Here is a 19,663-nt window from a genome sequence, read left to right as displayed (position 1 = left end):
CAGGTACAGTTTTGGAAATAGAATATTCCTTTATGCTGTGACTGATTTGCATTCTGGAGGATCCATCTTATTCCCTGGACCACAGTGATAGTTTGTTTTCCTTTTTCTACCTCAGTATATATTGACATGCTTTTTATAGGCTGTCAGCAAGAATGACATGTCAAGTTCCTGTGAGCTATTGTGCAAAATTCAAGCATTAAAGTTCACCAAGCCCTGAAGAAGAAGGAGAAGAAGATAACACCTAAACCCAGAAGGGAAAAGGAAGATTAATCGGAACCAATTCTTCATAATCACAGTACATGGTGCAGCCCCTCTCGAAATGCTACTCCTAATGTATGTGGTGGCCTGTCAGGCAGAGGGAAAGGGCAAATTCTGTTGTCCTCTTGGGTTTCTCAGGGTGTGATATACTGAATTTTAGGAAGGTCTTTACACAACATTATTCTGCAATTGTCTCTGTAATGATTCTAATAGCAGACTTGACGGTAGTTTATCCACTCACACTCTGGCTGCAGAGAATTCATGGCTGGCTTCAGAAGATTGTATTCAGGAACATCTGCTTTTAAAACTCAGATCTTTTACCCCATCAGTTAACGGAGAATTTATGTTAGCTCTCAGAATGTTTGTTATCTGCAATAGCATGTAGTTTTAATAATAATAAGGCTTACAGGCTCTATAGGTCAGCTACTGAAGGGTGATTAAGTTTTTCTCTCACACATATTTTTGATTAGGTCTTGAATAGGTCTGGAAAAGAGATATATACATACAAGCCAGTACCTGACAATCTATAAATATAGTAACATGAAGAGAATATGGCATTGGAACAGGCAATTACAGAACCCACAATCTTTAGACTTTGTAAAGATTTTTTTCTGTTGAGGACAGAGGCCAATGAGTAGAGGACTTGTGAATACCCAGGAGTTTCATTCAACCAAATGCTTGAGTACAGGGGAAAGCCCATGTGAATACAGTAGTTTCCATTGCACTTGTGGATTTTTGCAAGTCAAATAAAAATCCTTCATGTGCCAAGTCAAGATGATCACCGTTTTCAGCAAACATGTTTGTATTTTATTGTCTGTAGTCTGTTTTAATTTTTGCTTGACTAATTTCATGTTTTTAAAGGATCTTACAATCACCTTTTCAATAAAGGTATAAAAAAATCACTATACCGAATGAGTACTGTTCTTCTGTGATCATTTTCAGGGACAAGGCTTAAATGATATCTAGGTCTGATAATTAAGGAACTATAAAATTGCCCTTGTCAGACAAATATTTAATTTGCACTGATATATTTTTAGCCGATGAACCGCTTCTCAGGGCTTAGAAAGTCTCTTTAAAATTCATAAAACTCTTTTTATATGACGTGGACACAGCATTACTTATAGCATGAGACATTTTTCATCTAATTACTATTCTATCCCCCCCCTTCTCTCCTTGTCAAGTGCATTTTATTAAAAATAATAATGAATAATGAAATCCTCCATGTCAGAGGATAGGTGGAACTTACTGGTCCGTTTATGCAAATAGCCATATTGTTTACATTATTTTAGTACAAAGGAAATATGTTTGTGCTACTCATCAAGGGGCAAATGTGGAGGGTTGCAAAGGGGATATAGGAGAGGGTAAGATTAAAAAAATGGCTACACCTGCTACAGAAACAATGTTAGTGTAAAAACGTAGCTGCAAGTATGGAAGAAGAGGCCAACATTGCTAAGGATATTCCCTTGTAGCACTGTGAAATCAAGTGACAGCACTGTGTATCAGCAACTTAAGTGCCAGGCATGCACTTGACAGCTGTGTGATTTAATTGAAACCAGGAAAGGATAAGTCAGCTCCCAAAACTTACTTGGTATCAGTCTCTGGCCTTCAAGATTACTGGACAACCAATGAGAGAGTTCTAATGATGTAATGTATACTTCTGGTGTTCCACTGGGTCAGTATATTGTCACTCAGCTTCCTGTTTGGAAAGTTGTAGGGGTGGGGTTCTGTAACAACTGGTTTGAACTGTTTTCAAATTAGAGAAGGTTTCTGTCATGCTCATGTTGTTTCAATGAAGCTCAGTTGAATTTATATCTCAATATAGGTAGTATTGCAAAGTCTTGTAATTTTATTGTGAGTCTCATGATATTTGGTGTTTTTTCTTAAAGCCTCAATTCCTGGAATCATGGGATTATGTGAGAATTTTGGCTTTCAATTTGAAAAATTATGTGTCTAGCCCTCCTTGTGGCAGAGCCAATCTTCATAATGTGCCCCCTAAAGTCTCAAAACCTAGGACGCAAATAGAAGGAACACAATATGGATTTAAAAAAAACCCAACCCTCATGATTTTAAAGTCAATCTCTTGATTTTTAAATGCTTGTGGTTGGCCATGATCGGACAGACAAAATCAATGGTGAGCGTCTTGGTAGCTATATTAGTAATATTACACTTTTCCCTTGCACCTAACAATCTATGATTTGTCTTCTTCAAAGCTTGAAAAGCTCTGAGTGTTGGGTGTTGCCATGTTGGTCTATTTAACGCAGCCTTCTCAAGATCACATGTACAGTTATGGTAACTCCTGAAGTGTTAATGGAGGCATTCTGTATAGAAAGCTTATGCAAATGAAGCTCTCTCAGTAACTGTACTTCTCCCTGTTCACCAACAGATGGGAACAGATTGCTCTTTACCTTGTAGAGCTTCAGGCCGCAGGACTTACGCTGCAAAATGCTTTTGACAGCGGTTAGGCAGCTCACGTGCTGGAACGACTGCAACCACTGCTTATTATGCCGTTTATAAGTCTTTCACTGCTATCATGTGCACTCCCCGCCTCTCGGTTTGTTGTATTCACTTGTCTCTCAACTTACATTTAGATTGTAAGCTGTTTTGGGCAGGGGCTGTCTCAATATGTTTGTTTAGTGCCCAGCACAAAGGGGCCCTGACATCTAAGCATTGTTGCAAAATAAATTATTAAATATCCTCCAGCTTGTACAGTACAGGGAGAGTTCCCCCACCCAACACTCTCTGACCCATTTGGATTAATACTATTTTGGTACATGTGGTTTGTTATAGTCTATGTAAATAAATCAGAAATCTAGAAGAGGAGGAGGAGGAGGTGTGTAAATCGTTCATGAATTGGTTGCAACTGTATTTCATGTTTAATTCTTTCTGTGACCAAGAGAGAACTTTTCCAAATATGTATGCAAAGGCATCCTACAGCAGATGTAAGAGTACTGTTTACTGTGCTGCGCTAACTTTTCTTATGGTGCAGTGCTTCTACTGAGCCTCATTTTATTTCAGGTTAACAATATACATATTCAATAAAATGATACAGGAAACCAATGGGTACATTTTGATAAGGGCTAAAAATTTTGTAAGAAGTAATTTCTTCACTCTTCTTAGTATTGAGGCTGGGTCCTGACTCTTAGGAACCACAGAGGCTTGGACTGAGAACTAGCTGATATTTGGTCTTAAATTCTCTTAGAAGGTAAGTGTAAGAACAAAGACTTCACAAGCTTTAGAGAAAAACATATGGTCCTTTCAATTTTCTACAAATGTTACTGATAATTGAAGGGTGATATCTCAAAAAAAAATTGTTGTAGTTAGAGGCCTGTCAAATAATCCAGGATAATTTTTCAATACAAAAATAATTCCCATTCATTTTAATGACTTCCCCCAGTCAGATGCAATACTCTGTGAAACTGGTAAATTTTGGACTTCAGTGATTTACCACAGCTGAAGATTTGACTCAGTGTCTCTTGTCAGATATAGATTTAACTTATGAGACAAGTAGAGTTTACATTGGTTCTTGTAAGGTAATGGCTGCTTATACTCTACCCCAAAAATTCTGCTGTGGTGTTCTGGTATATAAGATTTAGTTCTCTTCTCTGCATGTGAATGAGTCTGAGTTCCCATCCAGCCTTGCCTTTCCAACTGCTAAGATGGCCTTAAAAAGATAAGAGAACCCGAATGCCATAAAAATATGTCAGTTTATGGGATACTATAGAAGATGGAAAAGCAAACAACAATATTTTTATGACTACCAGCGAAGATATGAATTTCCAAGACAAATAGCAATGTCATCCCTTAGGTCCAATCAAGGTTTAATTGTATCTGTATTGTCAGTTTGGTAAAGGACTGAAAGAAACAAAACAGTTAGGTTATTGCTCTGTTTCAGAGGATAGTGATAGAGAGCACTGTTCAGAAGTTTCCAGAGGTTGCCAGCTGATTGCTAGAAGTGTCCATGAGCTCTTTCTAAAATAAGCTGTCCTGATTGCTAATGTTACTGTTTTTTCTAATTATCTTTTCATTGTTGTTCTATAAAATTCCAAGTAGGAAATGCTAATCTAGCTATAAATACATTGATATAACAGCAGATGAGCTGGTCCCAGCATCCTTAATAATGGCTGATGTCTTGCTCTGTGCCAGCCTGGGCCCCATCTGTGACATATTGCCAGGCAGAGAACACAGCCCTTTGCTTCCCCCTTTATATGGTCCTCAGTATCTCTGGATGAGTTGAATCTGCTTGTTCTGTCCTCTTGCTCTTTTGTGTCCCAGGACATTTTGTCAATGCATATGTTCCCATATTAACAGCCAAGTCAAACTGATTGATGTGATTATCAAACCAGTGTTTATTTAAGAAAGAACAAAAGATTTAAAAAAAAAAGAAAAACAATTAAACTTACTCTCTTCTCATCATGGGCTACGGAAAATGTAGGTTGACTGTGTACTGTGTGAAAAAATACTTCCTTTTATTTGTTTTAAACCTGCTGCCTATTAATGTCATTTGTTGACCCCTAGTTCTTGTGTTATGAGGAGTAGTAAACAACACTTCCTTATCTACTTTCTCTAAACCAGTCATGATTTCATAGACCTCAATCATATCTCCCCTTAGCTGTCTCTTTTCCAAGATGAAAAGTCCCAGACTTATTAATCTCTCCTCATATGGAAGCCATTCCATATCCCTAATGATTTTTGTTGCCCTTTTCTGAACTTTTTCCAATTCCAATGTATCTTTTTTGAGATGGGGCGACCACATCTGCACACAGCATTCAAGATGTGGGAGTATCATGGATTTATATAGCGGCAACAGATATTTTCTGTCCTATTATCTATCCCTTTCTTAATTATTCCCAGCATTCTGTTCGCTTTTTTGACTGCTGCTGCACATTGAGTGGATGTTTTCAGAGAACTATCCACAATGACTCCAAGATTTCTTTCTTGAGTGGTAACAGCTAATTTAGACCCCATCATTTTATATGTATAGTTGGGATTATACTTTCCAATGTGCATCACTTTGCATTTATCAACATTAAATTTCATCTGCCATTTTGTTGCACAGTCACCCAGTTTTGAGAGATCCTTTTGTAGCTCTTCGCAGTCTGCCTGGGTCCTAACTATCTTTAGTAATTTTGTACCATCTGCAAATTTTGCCACCTCACCATTTACCCCTTTTTCCAGATCATTTATGAATATGTTGAAATGGACTGGTCCCAGAACAGACCCCTGGGAGACACCACTATTTACCTCTCTTCATTCTGAGAACTGACCATTTATACCTAACCTTTGTTTCCCATCTTTTAACCAGTTACCAATCCATGAGAGCACCTTCCCTCTTATCCCGTGGCAGCTTATTTTGCATAAGAGCCTTTGGTGAGGGACCTTGTTAAAGGCTTTCTGAAAATCTAAGTACACTATATCCACTGGATCCCCTGGGTCCACATGCTTGTTGAGCCCCTCAAAGAATTCTAGTAGATTTGTGAGGCATGATTTCCCTTTACTAAAACCATGTTGACTCTTCGTCCACAAATTATGTTCATCTATATGTCTGACAATATTGTTCTTGGGCCTCTTTTTTATTTGATTGTTTCTGATCAGACCCTGCCTGTATTTTATCATTTTCCATCCTCTCATTCTCACGAGGACATAGAGATTCTCTATTAATAGATCCTCCCGTAAGGGATGTTCAAACCATGTGCTCCTCCGCACCTGTCGGCTTTCCCTCAGCCCTTAGTTTAAAAATCGCTCTATGACCTTTTTAATGTTAAGTGCCAGCAATCTGGTCCCATTTTGGTTTAGGTGGAGCCCATCCTTCCTGTATATGCTCCCCCTTTCCCAAAAGTTTCCCCAGTTCCTAATAAATCAAAACCCCTCCTCCCTATACCATTGTCTCATCCATGCATTGAGACTCTGCAGTTCTGCCTGTCTAACTGGCCCTGCGTGTGGAACTGTGAGCATCTCAGAGAATGCTAACATGGAGGTCCTGGACTTCAATCTCTTACCTAGCAGCCTAAATTTGGCCTCCTGGACCTCTGTTCTGTCCTTCCCTATGTCACTGGTACCTACATGTACCATAACCACCGGCTCCTCCCCAGCACTACACATAAGCCTATCTAGATGTCTCGAGAGATCCGCAACCTTCCCACCAAGGATATCGATCGGTGATTAGAGAGTTCAGATTGTGTAATATGAAATGAAATATTGAGAAAAGAATGAGCTTGCATGGGGCATGAAGAGGGCCATGGGTGTCTAAAACACCTGCCATTTGGTGCAATCCAAAGGAAAACAATAGTTGTTCTTCAAATGAGCCCCGGGTACAAATCTAAAGTAGTGGTGGGCAACCTACGGCCCGTGGGCTGCATGAGGCCCATCAGGGTAATCTGCCGGCGGGCTGCGAGACAGTTTGTTTACATTGACTGTCCGCAGGCATGGCTGTCCGCAGCTCCCAATGGCTGCGATTTGACATTCCCGGCCAATGGGAGCTGCAGGAAGCGGCGCGGGCCACAGGGAGCCTGCCTTAGCCTCGCTGCACTGCCGACCGGACTTTTGCTGCCAGGGTCCCTTTTCGACCAGGCGTTCCAGTCAAAAAACAGATGCCTGGCAACCCTACTGACTGGATTGTCCAAATTCAGCATATGACTGGAGGTGCAGAAGGAGATGAGATGCAAGCAGGGGCCACACTGTGCAGTGCCTTGAAAGGTAGGATGAGCAGACTGAATTTGATGCAGAATGAAATAGGAGGCCAGTATGGAGACTTGGAAAAGTGGTGAGTGTATGTCTGGGCATAGACAACTGTGGATATTGGGGATTATAGCTCCTCCCAGAAATTAGAGATTGGATTAATAAAGAAAGAAAACACTGAGTTTGAAACAGCTCATTTATCTCCCTTTGATAAAAGTGGACAGATTTAGTCCTGGTACAAAACTGCTCACTAAAGCATTACTTTAAAACATGAGTAAAAAGAATGACTTAGAAATGTATAAAACATCTAACAATGATCTTTGTCTTGGATTTCGTGAAATGAATTCTTCTGCAACATCTGTAAGCTGGAAGTCAACAGTTTTGTCCTTGTTTATTGTAAAATCATATGTCAATTGAGCCATGATTGTCCCATTGTGGATTGAAGCAGTGTTTTAATATGGCATAGATCACTGAAACTATGCTCGCTTACAGCATTGGTTGCTAGTACCACCAAAATAATTTTTATCAGTTTCACCACTTCGGAAAACAGCTGACATTTGGTTTGGCTGAGTACAATGAGAGATTTCTGAACCAACTTCAGTGGGTTTTTCTGTAAACTGACAGTTTGCTTGCCACAGATAAAACTCACTAATCAGTTGATCATGGCTGAAATCATAACCATACACTTGATGCACATCTTGAACTTGCCTTTCTGTTACATTTGGAGTTGATATGAGAGTTTCAAGATTTTGAATATTTTTGTTGCCCTTCTGTTCAAACCTAGATTGAATACTGGACATTGTAAAATCAATTACTTCAGAGTAGATATTCTTATAAAATTCCTTTGCTGAATTTGAGTAGCTGGGTTCACCTCTCCCTATTTGCATTTTCTTGGCACATTTTCTCTTCCATTGAGGAGCGGGCATTTGACCAGCTCCTACTTTAAACTTTTCTGGTGGATTTGCTCCCTAAATAAGTTGTAGCTTTCATCTGATCAGATGGACTGAAGTGAATTAAGTTTCATTTTCATAAGAGATTGGCCTTAGGTTGTTGAAACATCTGACCCTGCATGGTTTGGGACAGACTGTGTACCAGGTTTAGGACTCATCTATCTAGTTCAGTTTTTTAAAAAGTTTTTAAAAGTTTCCATTTGAGCTGTTATGCCACCAATTTAAGCTGTCATTTCAGGATCTTTTGTTGCATCCTTTGCAACCTCCCAACTTGCATATGGTACAAGGTCATTCTCAGAAACTGAGGCCAGTGCTTCTGCATAGAGTCCATCTTTTTGGACAGGCATCACCATGGATGCCTGGTGATGTGATAACATTTTATGATATATGTCCCAAAATATAGCACCTTCTTTGGGTGATTTTTTAAAAAAAATAAATTTGTGATTTTGTAAACAGTTTCAAGAATATATCTTAAGATAATATTATTTCAGTAGTATGCTAGCATGCCAAATTCAAAGCATGGCCATAATAATGAGTATATTTACCTCATGGTTACTCCAGTTAATGTGGTTGCTACACCTGAAACTAGGCCTACCATATTAGTTGCACCATCACAGCATTGTCTCTAATGGTGGTTGATCCTCAGATTTAGATGCAATCATATATCTTTACTTACTGATACTGTTGGGAACACTGGGGCATGGCCACTAGGTAACTCGAGGGGATGGAAGACCACGAGTGTCGATGAAGCCCCCTCGCACTAGGCCCCTGTGTCCTTGCCCCTCCCCCTCCTGCCTGGAGGCACTCGCAGCAGCTCTGTGTGCTAGGCCCAAGTGTCCTTGGCCCCCCCGCCTGGAGGCACACACAGCAGTTATACTGAGAATCTGCAACAATATGTTGCAGAGTCAGACTGCCTGAAACTAAGCAAGGCCAAACAGGGGACATATGAAAGAACAATGCTGAATAAAGCAGCTTTATGTATAGTTTAACAAATGATACAGAGAATCAGGGAACTAGCTGGGAACTGGATTGGCTGGCTATATGGATACTTGGAGCAGCTTGCTATTGGATAAGTATGCTGGAAAAAAGGATGTATAAAAGCCTGTGTAACTTCCTGCTCTGTTGTGCAGGATTTGAGATTTTATTCTCCCTGTACCTTTTTGCAGCTGCAAATAAACTTTTCTGCTTCTCCACCCCGTTGTGATTATTGGGTGTAGCACACCGGGTAACGAACCACTCAAGCTGTTGTTCAGCCTCTCGGCACTGGGTGCCGGCAACAGCTTTTGGCGTCCCTGGGTGGGCGACGAGGCTGCAATTTAGCCTTGCCCGGACCCCTCCTGGAGGTCGAGGATTGCGGCGAGAACCAACGCCCAGCGTGCACCGGTGAGTTCATCGGGGGCCTCGGAGGAGACGCGATTTGATCGACCCCAGAGGGCACAACGGTGCAACGCACTCATATAGTGGAGAAGCTGTTGTGGACGGCGGTGAAAAACCGGTCCCTTAGACGTGGGGGAGGAGCAGCTGTAGGGCCACGGTGAAGAACCGGTCCCTTGGATCAGGTAGGATCCTTTAAAATCCGGATTATATGCTCTGTTGGAACCTGGGGACGCCCAGAGTTACCCTGTAGGTATGGGACAGGGACAGAGCTCAGAGGTTAGGGCACGGTGTACGCCCCTAGAGTGCATTCTAGCAAACTGGAAGGTATTTGGTGCGGATCCGATGACTAAGAGCCAATTAAAACGATTCTGTACAGTTGACTGGCCTCAATATCAACTAGAGGACCAGGAGTGGAGTGGTGGCCACCAGGAGGGTCAATTAATTACAACACGATCCTCCAATTAGTTTTGTTTTGTCAGTGAATGGGTAAATGGAATGAACATATGTATGTGCATTTGTTTCTGACTTTATGTACTCGACCAGATATTTTACAGCACTGTAATCTGACTCCGACTGGTTCGGTAGCAGCTAATGTTAGTCCCCAGACCCCCACCCCCACTGTAATGGCAGAGCCGGTGTCCCCTTCGGCCCCCACACCCCCACCGTATAAGGGTAGGATGCCTCGGGTTACGGAGATTGCCCCCTCGGTGGTACTCTATCCTTTGCTTACCGAGACTGTTGTGGCTTGCCCAGGGGCAGACGGACGTCAGGCTACCACTATGCAAGTTTAAACCCATGTGCCATTCAATCCAATAGACTTAGCAGCTTTTAAAACACAGGCTGGGGAATTCTCAACGAACGCAAGCAGGTTTATTTCAGTCTTTAAGGGGTGCCTCAGTAGTCACAAGCCGATTGAGACGACTGTAATATCCTCCTGAGAACCCTGTGGTCTGAGGTGGAGAGGGATCAGGTTACAGCTAAGGCAAGGGGAGCGTCAGCGTTCAAGCGAAAAAAAAAAAGAAAGGAATCTATCTGTCAAGTTCCTCTCCAAATAATTGTAAGCGGCTCAGGGCATTTCTGGGTATGGCAGGCTTTTGCAGGATATGGATCCCAGAGTTTGAACTGTGGGCTAAACCCCTGTACGACTGTGTAAAAGGAGCGGATCACGACCCCTTCTATTGGACCCCAGAGGCTGACAGGGCATTTAAAATTCTGAAAAGAAAATTGATGGAAGCCCCGGCTCTGGGCCTGCCAGATCTCTCTAAGCCGTTTCAGTTGTATGTACATGAACGAAGGGGGGTGGCGCTAGGAGTGCTTACACAGCTGTTAGGAGCATGGAAGCGTCCTGTGGCTTATTTTTCTAAGCAATTGGATCAGGTTGCAAAGGGTTCGCCGGCATGTTTACGGGCGGTCGCAGCTACTGCCCTATTGCTTAAGGAAGCTAAAAAGCTAACATTGGGAGGGGTTATGCAAATCTATACTCCCCATATGGTCCGAGCCTTATTGGATGCAAAGGGAGGGCTTTGGCTCACCCAGGCTCGGATTGCTCGGTACCAGGCTAAGCTGTTAGAGAACTCTGAAGTCACCCTACAGCCTTGCCCCTCCCTTAACCCAGCCACTCTCTTGCCAGAAACAGAGGAACAGAAACATGACTGTTTAGAGATCATAGATGTCCAGTACTCCAGCCGTCCGGATTTAAAGGATGTACCTCTCCCAAATGCAGATTATGAGTGGTACACTGATGGTAGCAGTACTGTAATAAATGGGCAAAGGAGGGCGGGTTATGCTGTTGTGACCCTCCATGACACTGTGGAAGCTGAAGGTTTGCCTGCTGGGACCTCTGCCCAGCTTGCCGAACTAATAGCCCTGACCCGTGCACTTGAACTGTCAAAAGGAAAGCGGGTCAACATTTTTACTGATTCAAAGTATGCTTTTGGTGTGCTGCATGCTCATGCTGGCCTATGGAAGCAAAGGGGAATGCTGACAGCCCAAGGCTCCCCAGTCAAGTACGGGCCCCAAATCCTCCGGCTCCTAGAAGCTGTACAACTCCCCTCGGAAGTGGCGGTGGTACACTGTAAAGCCCATCAAAGGGAGGATCAAGATGTGGCCAGAGGTAACGCCCAGGCAGATAGAGAGGCTAAGCATGCTGCCACCCTGCCATCCCCTCAGGCTGAGAACGCCCATATGCATGCCCTTATCCCATCAGTAGGGGAGCTTCCAACCCCTCAGTACTCTGGGGAGGAGAGACAGCTAACTGACAAACTCAGTCTCCGGGAAAAGGAGGGATGGCTCCATTCCCCAGAAGGGAAGGTCCTCTTACCAAAGGGCCTAATCCGGCCAGTGCTGCAGAAACTACATCAAACCACTCATGCTGGCAGGGAAGCACTTATCCAGCTAATGGGAAAATACTTTATCACTTCTGGACTCCGACCCCTGGCTGCCCAGGTACAAGCGGACTGCTTAGTCTGCCAAAAGAATAACCCCCGACCAGGACATCCTGTGCCACCAGCTGCCCTAGAACCCACTCCGGGCCCCGGACAAGTGTGGCAAATAGACTTTACTGAGTTTCCCCGGACTCAAGGGTTCAAATATCTCCTTGTTATAGTGGATCGGTTCAGCGGATGGCCAGAAGCCTTCCCATGCCGTAACTGCACTGCCAGAACAGTGGCCCTCAAGTTTGTTAAGGAGATCATTCCTCGCTTTGGACTCCCCCTGTGGATGGAATCTGACAATGGGACACACTTCACGTCAAAAATCATTCAAAGCATCTCACATGCCTCACAGATCCCCTGGAAACTCCATACGCCTTGGCGACCGCAAGCCAGTGGGGTAGTGGAGCGTACCAATCAGACCCTTAAACGGCATCTCTCAAAAGTGTGCCAAGAAGCCTCACTGCGATGGCCTGATGCTTTGCCCCTCGTCCTACTCCGTATCCGCGTTCTCCCAAAGGGTAGATTAGGGCTCAGTCCCTTTGAAATTATGTTTGGAAGGGCATGGCCCATGAATGGCACCCCGGTTCTGTCAGGGGAATGGGAGTTGGGTAATGGTTTTTGTCTCAGTATATGTGTTCCCTGTCTGCTGTTCTCTTGTCTCTTCACAGGTATACCAAGGATTCCCAGCCTCTCCCCTTGGACTCTCCCGTCCACTCCTTACAGCCCGGTGACTCTGTGCTTGTTCGCACCTGGAAAGACGAGCCTCTCCAGGAAAAGTGGAAAGGACCCTATACCGTCCTGCTGATCTCCCATACAGCGGCAAAGATCGAGGGACACAAGAACTGGATCCATCACTCTCGTCTGAAGGCAGTACCTGCCCCCTCGTCAGCAGAACAGTGGACCGTCCAGCCTGCTGACTCCTCATCTAGTGACGATCTCGGGCTAAAGCTACTGTTTAAAAGGCACAAATAGCGGGCACCTTAATGCTAAAATGGGCCCACCCAGGTACTGGAGACCCTGGGTTGGGAAGACTCTGGTAATAATTAATTGGGTAACATTGTTATTCTTTGTATTGGTATTTCCAAATTGTGCATATCGGGAGCATAACTCCTTTGTTTTGCTTGCGCACCATGTTGCTACTTTAACAAACCAGACTGATTGCTGGGTGTGTGCTCCAACTCCACTGTCCCCCAAAACGGGAATGCCCCTTGACATGCTGGCCTTGACCCTAGCAGAATTAGCCACCACCAAAGAGCAGGAAAGAACGGACTCACCATTCTGGAACAAGACCTCTTTACAGCAGGCCACCTATCAGGACCAGGAGTATTCAGTTGCAGTACTCACTGAGGGAGTGTTATGTTTTACCCAAAACCAATCTGATCCCTATGGGCATCCTGTGGAAAAGAGCTCCTGTGTTATTACACAGTGGGCTGATGGGTATTGAATAAAGACCAACAGGGGAGGCCAACAGTGTGGGTGTAATGGTTCCTCCCCTTTTAGAGAAACTTACAAATAATCTTACCACAAAAAAGGGGTTTGAAAATGTAACTTGCCGTCCAGTTAATATCTCCAATGTAGCAAGCCCAAGTGAGAAAACTCAGAGCCAAGGCTGTTGAGTGTTCTCAAAGGGGGGGGAGTTGTTGGGAACACTGGGGCATGGCCACTAGGTAACTCGAGGGGATGGAAGACCACGAGTGTCGATGAAGCCCCCTCGCACTAGGCCCCTGTGTCCTTGCCCCTCCCCCTCCTGCCTGGAGGCACTCGCAGCAGCTCTGTGTGCTAGGCCCAAGTGTCCTTGGCCCCCCCGCCTGGAGGCACACACAGCAGTTATGCTGAGAATCTGCAACAGTATGTTGCAGAGTCAGACTGCCTGAAACTAAGCAAGGCCAAACAGGGGACATATGAAAGAACAATGCTGAATAAAGCAGCTTTATGTATAGTTTAACAAATGATACAGAGAATCAGGGAACTAGCTGGGAACTGGATTGGCTGGCTATATGGATACTTGGAGCAGCTTGCTATTGGATAAGTATGCTGGAAAAAAGGATGTATAAAAGCCTGTGTAACTTCCTGCTCTGTTGTGCAGGATTTGAGATTTTATTCTCCCTGTACCTTTTTGCAGCTGCAAATAAACTTTTCTGCTTCTCCACCCCGTTGTGATTATTGGGTGTAGCACACCGGGTAACGAACCACTCAAGCTGTTGTTCAGCCTCTCGGCACTGGGTGCCGGCAACAATACTATTAGTGCTGCTGAGCCACAGGCTACATTGTACAATCCAGTGAACTCTTCATGAATATTCATGTTATCATCAATAAGTACTGCAGGCATAAAACCACTTGCTGTTGTTGGAGAAGTCTGTTGTTTCAACTACAAAAATTGAGCATCATGTCCTAGAAATTTTCTCAGAAATAAGCCTCATGAGTTTGAGAGATGATTTCCATGATCTCACTCTGAACAACTGGACTTGCGAATTTATCTTGACTCTTTTTCAGCCATTTTGAAATACCAGAATCATACTCTGCCTGCAAACAAAGCAGTTGAATAAAATTGTAGGTGGTCTCTCTGCTTCAGGACATATTTTAGCTTATTCAGTATAATGGCCTTTCATTGCAAGCCCTTGTCTGTCAAGATGACATATACTATTTCATATTATCATTAGGATCTTCCTGTTTTTTTCTTTCTTCTGAGCATACTGAAAACTTAGCATGTCACCAGTATTCTTTGTGGCTGTTTGAAGAATTTCAACTGCTTTGTGGTGACATGCACAAGCTTGGTGCTTCTCAAGTTTGTCTTGAGCCTTTGCCCAGTTAGAGTGTGTGAAAGCTTCATCTCTGTGTTTAGTCAAAAGTATTTTGCACCTAAAGGCCGCACAACAGAAGAAACACCGTACAATGTCACTAGCTTCAGAAAAATGAAGCCATTAAAAATCATCAAACCAGGAAGAGCAGAAAGAATGGCCTTGTTTTCCTAAGTTATGCACAGGGAAAGCTTTAATTTCTGGTTGATGAGGTGTTTCAGAAATGTGAATAGTATCAGGCAACTGACATTTAGTTTGACATGATCAGAGTGGTGGATATTTGATCCAAAGCCTATTGTCAGTGAACGGAGTATAGTAGTCTTTGGATCAAGTCTTGGGTGAGGAAAATAAATTTTAGTAGGTGTATTTCATCAGAGAAAAGATAGTATTTCTCCACAGATATCTCAAGGCCTATGCCAGGCCCTACCATTCACCCCTCCCCATACCAGCTCATTTGCCCTCAGAGTTCCAAGGTGAAATCCTAGTCCCCTTGAAGTCAGTGGGGTCAAGATTTCCCCCTTGAACCCATTCTTGTGTGTAAACAACCTTTGAGAATTTCTGAAAGATGGTTTGGATGGAAAGCTCTAGCTACCATTCATCCAGTAGTTTTAACTGTGTCAGGGACATATAAATGTGGTCCCTGAAGCAGAAGTTTGACTTTTAAGATTTTTTCAAGGTTGCTGCTATACTAGGCTGGATCTGTTATCTTTTAGAGAAAATCTGCAACTCCCTTCAGATTCAGTTTATTTCTCACCACTCAAGATAATATTTCAGATGTCCACTTTTCATAAATACAAAAAGGTTTGTCAAACCACTACTAGCTTCCTTTATAAAGCAAAAATGTGAAGTCCGGTGGCACCTTAAAGACCAACAGATTTATTTGGGCATAAGCTTTTGTGGGTAAAAAACCCCACTTCTTCAGATGCATGACCGTGAAAATTACAGATACAGGCATAAATATATATTGGCACTTGAAGAGAAGGGAGTTACCTTACCAGTTACTTTGTTACAGACTAACATGGCTACCCCTCTGATTTTTTATAAAGCAGTTTGCACGTCCATGTCTGCATGGATTTCTCTCTCCCTTCATTTTTCTCTGTCTTTGGATGCACAGTACATTCTTGCTCTGACTTCAGTGATGCATGACTTGTTCATAAACACAACTCTACTCCGTGCCTCCTTCAAAGATTCTTCACAACTAAAAAGCTCCTTTTCCAAATAGATATGCAAAAAACATGCTGAAAAGGCTCATTTAATAGATGATGAATTTGCTCTTGTAAAGGACCAGTGGTCCCACTGTGCTTCATTTTATTGCAGATTAATTATGGAAATACTAGACAAGATGATACAATTAACCAACGGGAAAAACTGTGATAAAGGCTGCTAATCTTGCTAAAGATCATTTTTGTACCTCCCTTAAGTGATGATGATAGTGCTGCACTTTAATGAGGCAATAATCCAGTTCCAAAGTGTCGAAATTATCAGGCTAAAGGCTGATGGTTTATCCCAATGAGGGAAACGAATAATTTTAGAGAGAAACAGCACATGGAGCCTGGTATAATTTGTGTTACCATGCAGCCAGTTTTAAAAGAGAGATTGGGGGCCATTTTACATTTTTGGTTCATGTAGTACTCTGAAATAGGCCAATTTAATAGCACTGGAAAGGGAAGCTCTCTCATTAGGAGTTGGTATGGTCTAATGATTAGAGCAGGAAATGACAAGTCATACCTGGATTCTGTTCCTGACTGCCACTGGTTCCCTGTGATCTTGCTCAAGTTATTTAGAGACAAAGTCTGCCTGGCCCTTAGGCAGATGTACAGAGTCGAGAGCTGAGGTAGATGGTACAAAGAACCACCACCTCTTTCAATGGATTACGTAAGGGCCAGGCTGAATTGCAGCCTCCGCACTCAAGGGAGAGCAGGGACGTTTCCCTCCATACTACCACAAGGGCACCCCAGAAGAGGTAGGGAAAGAGGCTACATCGGGTGGCTGACTGCACAGCAGGAGGAAGTGAGGTGTATTTATAAATGGGTGTAGTAGGGGCTGTGTTGCCACCTCGTGCCCATGAACTCCAGGAATCATTTCTCCTACCACTCCCCCTGCAGTTCTGCATTGCCTCTTATCTTGTGTTATGCCATAAATGGTGCACACTAGCTCTGAACATAACCCCTTTGGGAGGCTCGTCAGTGATTGCCCTCTTAAGCAGCTGGTGTTGGCCAGGCCATTGTCAGAGACAGGATACTGGGCTAGATGCACTATTGGTCTGACCCCATATGATAATTCCTATGTTTCTGACCAAACCCAAATTCTCAAACAGATGCATGCACAGCTACCATTTGTGTGCTTCAATGGAGGAATTAATATGGCTTAGCTGAATTGGCACAAAAGTACATGTGGAAATAGGAATGCATGTTTGAGAATTTGGACACCAAAATCCTTCATTCTCCCAAGATAGCTATCACTTACAAAAAACTATGTTGAGATGGAATCAAAGTTGCTGCCCCAGTTCTTCTGATCTCCACACCCTTCTGAAACACGGGACTTCAAAACCACAAATTTAAACAACAGAAAACCAGGAAATGCTCAGTTCAGATCTCTCCATGTATATCCAAAAAGCGTGTTCGCATTACAAGGGGAAAAGAATAAATCTCAAACTTATGAAAACCAGGAAAGGCAAAGCTGAACGGCTGCTTCCGACACAGCACAACATAACTTTAAATCTGCCTTCATAGGGAAATCAACATCTGGCTCTATCTTTCTTCTGGAAGTGGAAGATATTTGTCTAAAATTCAGGAAACTAATTGTACGAAACACCCTAATGTGTTGTTATCCTCCTTAGTTGTGATAGTGCAACTGCAAACAAAGAGGAGAGGCAGCTCAGTGCATCCAGTTGATCTTGGTCAATCAATGAGCAGCAATTACTTGCCTTATCAGTGCTGGTATGCCAGCCACCTTGATGGTCCCATTGGAATATATGAAGAGTCATTCCCACTCCTTAATTTTATGTGCTTTACTCTTTTGGCGCTTTCTAGATGAGACCTTAAAAACTGAGGTCTCCGCTGCTCTTAGTGGACTTTAAAGATCCCATGGTCCTTTTGAGAGCAGGGGTTTTCCCCAGTGTCCTTGGCTATAATTTCTTTTCTCCCCATTTTCACTGTTGTGTGGCTATGTGTTATGTGTCAGTTGACCACTATAGCACACGCTATGGTGTCTTTATTTCATTTATTTCACTTTCTGAAGCTTTCAGAGTAACAGCTGTGTTAGTCTGTATTCGCAAAAAGAAAAGGAGTACTTGTGGCACCTTAGAGACTAACCAATTTATTTGAGCATAAGCTTTCGTGAGCTACAGCTCACTTCATCGGATGCATCTGAAGCTTGTGAAGCACTTTGGGATCCTTCAGGATGAAATGTGCTCCATTTTGGGTTTAGTTCATGTAGTGTCCTTGGTTAGATCCTTGAAAGTTTTCTTATTTACTTGGCATATGTTGGGGTTTTTTGATAATATGTTTTGTCCATTATAAATGCAATGCATCTCTTGTCCAAGTTAATTACATGGTTGGGTTAATTACTTAAGGCCACCCAAGTGGGGAACATAGCCAATTGTTAACACATTGGTTCACTTACTGTCTCAAAAGCAGAAGTTCCCTTTCAATAAATAGATTTTAAAATGGTTGCATTTTGTCAAAACCAGATACAGCCTTGGGACATGAATTAAAGCAATTTGAAGTTAATAGGAGTCTTTCCTGTGAAATATTTGCATTGACTTCAAAGGGAATTGGATTAGGCCCCAGATCATTCATATAAGTAAATGGAATTATACTAGACTAACATCAACGTAACTGAGGGCAGAAATAAATCCAGAAACTCTGATCCCAACATGTTTTGGAATGACACATACCCTTTATCTAACGTGTGGGTGACTGTAAATGAGACCCTCAAGGCAAAGGATTCTAATATCTTTGTGGAATTGTTACAATGTAGACACATAGCCCTATCTTGACACGTTTTGAGAAACGTTGCTGAATAGGTGGAGTTTTGAAAGTTGTGCTACAACTGTGAGCAATAAGCATGAAATTTCCTTTTGTAATTTAGCACTCCTGTTCAAAATGGACATTCTTTCTAGTAAAGGAGACTAGATATACCGTATCATAAGTTTGTGTGCAGATATTTATCTACCTCCAAGTAAATAGCCCATTTCAGTGCTCTGAACCCTTTTTGACTGTATGCTTTAGTTGGACTTGAGCACATAATCTCATTGGGCCCCTTTGAAAATTCTAGTCGATAAAAATAATTTTATCTTGTCATTGGTCATTACAGGCATTTCTTCCTTGTTGTGTAATGTGTAGCTGGGGCAGAGGTTTGTTTACAAGACATTTCTATCCTGAACTGATTAGCACTTGTATCAGTTTGTCAACAGTCAAGACAATATTTTCCAAAGGTACTTTAAGAGTACCAGTGAAACTAAATACTTTCCTTAGAAAGCACTTTTTCCATGTTGCATAAGCTGTTTTTATGCAAGGTTGAATGCAGCTCCATTTTTATACAGTTTCCTGTCCCAAAGGCAAGGTTTGTTTTCTTTGTTCCAATAGACAATTGGCTTGCTAATGTTTTATTCATAAAAGTATATCTTATGAATGTGGCCTCCAATACATATTAGAGGCAAAAAATGTCACTACCAGCAATGCTGAAAAGAATCTTTACTTGTGTAACAAATGAACACATAAATTAAATTACCACTGTTAATGCGTGCCCAGCTCCATAATTGTACCCCAGTTTGGAATGCTGCTAAAGCAATTAGCTTAATTCAGAATTGCAAATCAGGAGTTCATTGTAATCAGGAAAGTAGGACATCTAATCTTAAACAAAGACGCCAGTGCAGGTCTGCCACATGTCTGACAAATTACTATCAGTTTGGTGAAAGGTTTCAGAGTAACAGCCGTGTTAGTCTGTATTCGCAAAAAGAAAAGGAGTACTTGTGGCACCTTAGAGACTAACCAATTTATTTGAGCATGAGCTTTCGTGAGCTACAGCTCACTTCATTGGATGCAGTGATGAAGTGAGCTGTAGCTCACGAAAGCTCATGCTCAAATAAATTGGTTAGTCTCTAAGGTGCCACAAGTACTCCTCTTCAGTTTGGTGAAATGTAACAAACTATTCCGTTCCGCTCACCTAT

This window comes from Lepidochelys kempii, chromosome 1, assembly GCF_965140265.1.
Source record: "Lepidochelys kempii isolate rLepKem1 chromosome 1, rLepKem1.hap2, whole genome shotgun sequence".
Lineage (NCBI taxonomy): Eukaryota > Metazoa > Chordata > Testudines > Cheloniidae > Lepidochelys > Lepidochelys kempii.
The sequence above is the reverse complement of the archived record's forward strand: the minus strand, read 5'-3'. Positions refer to the sequence as shown.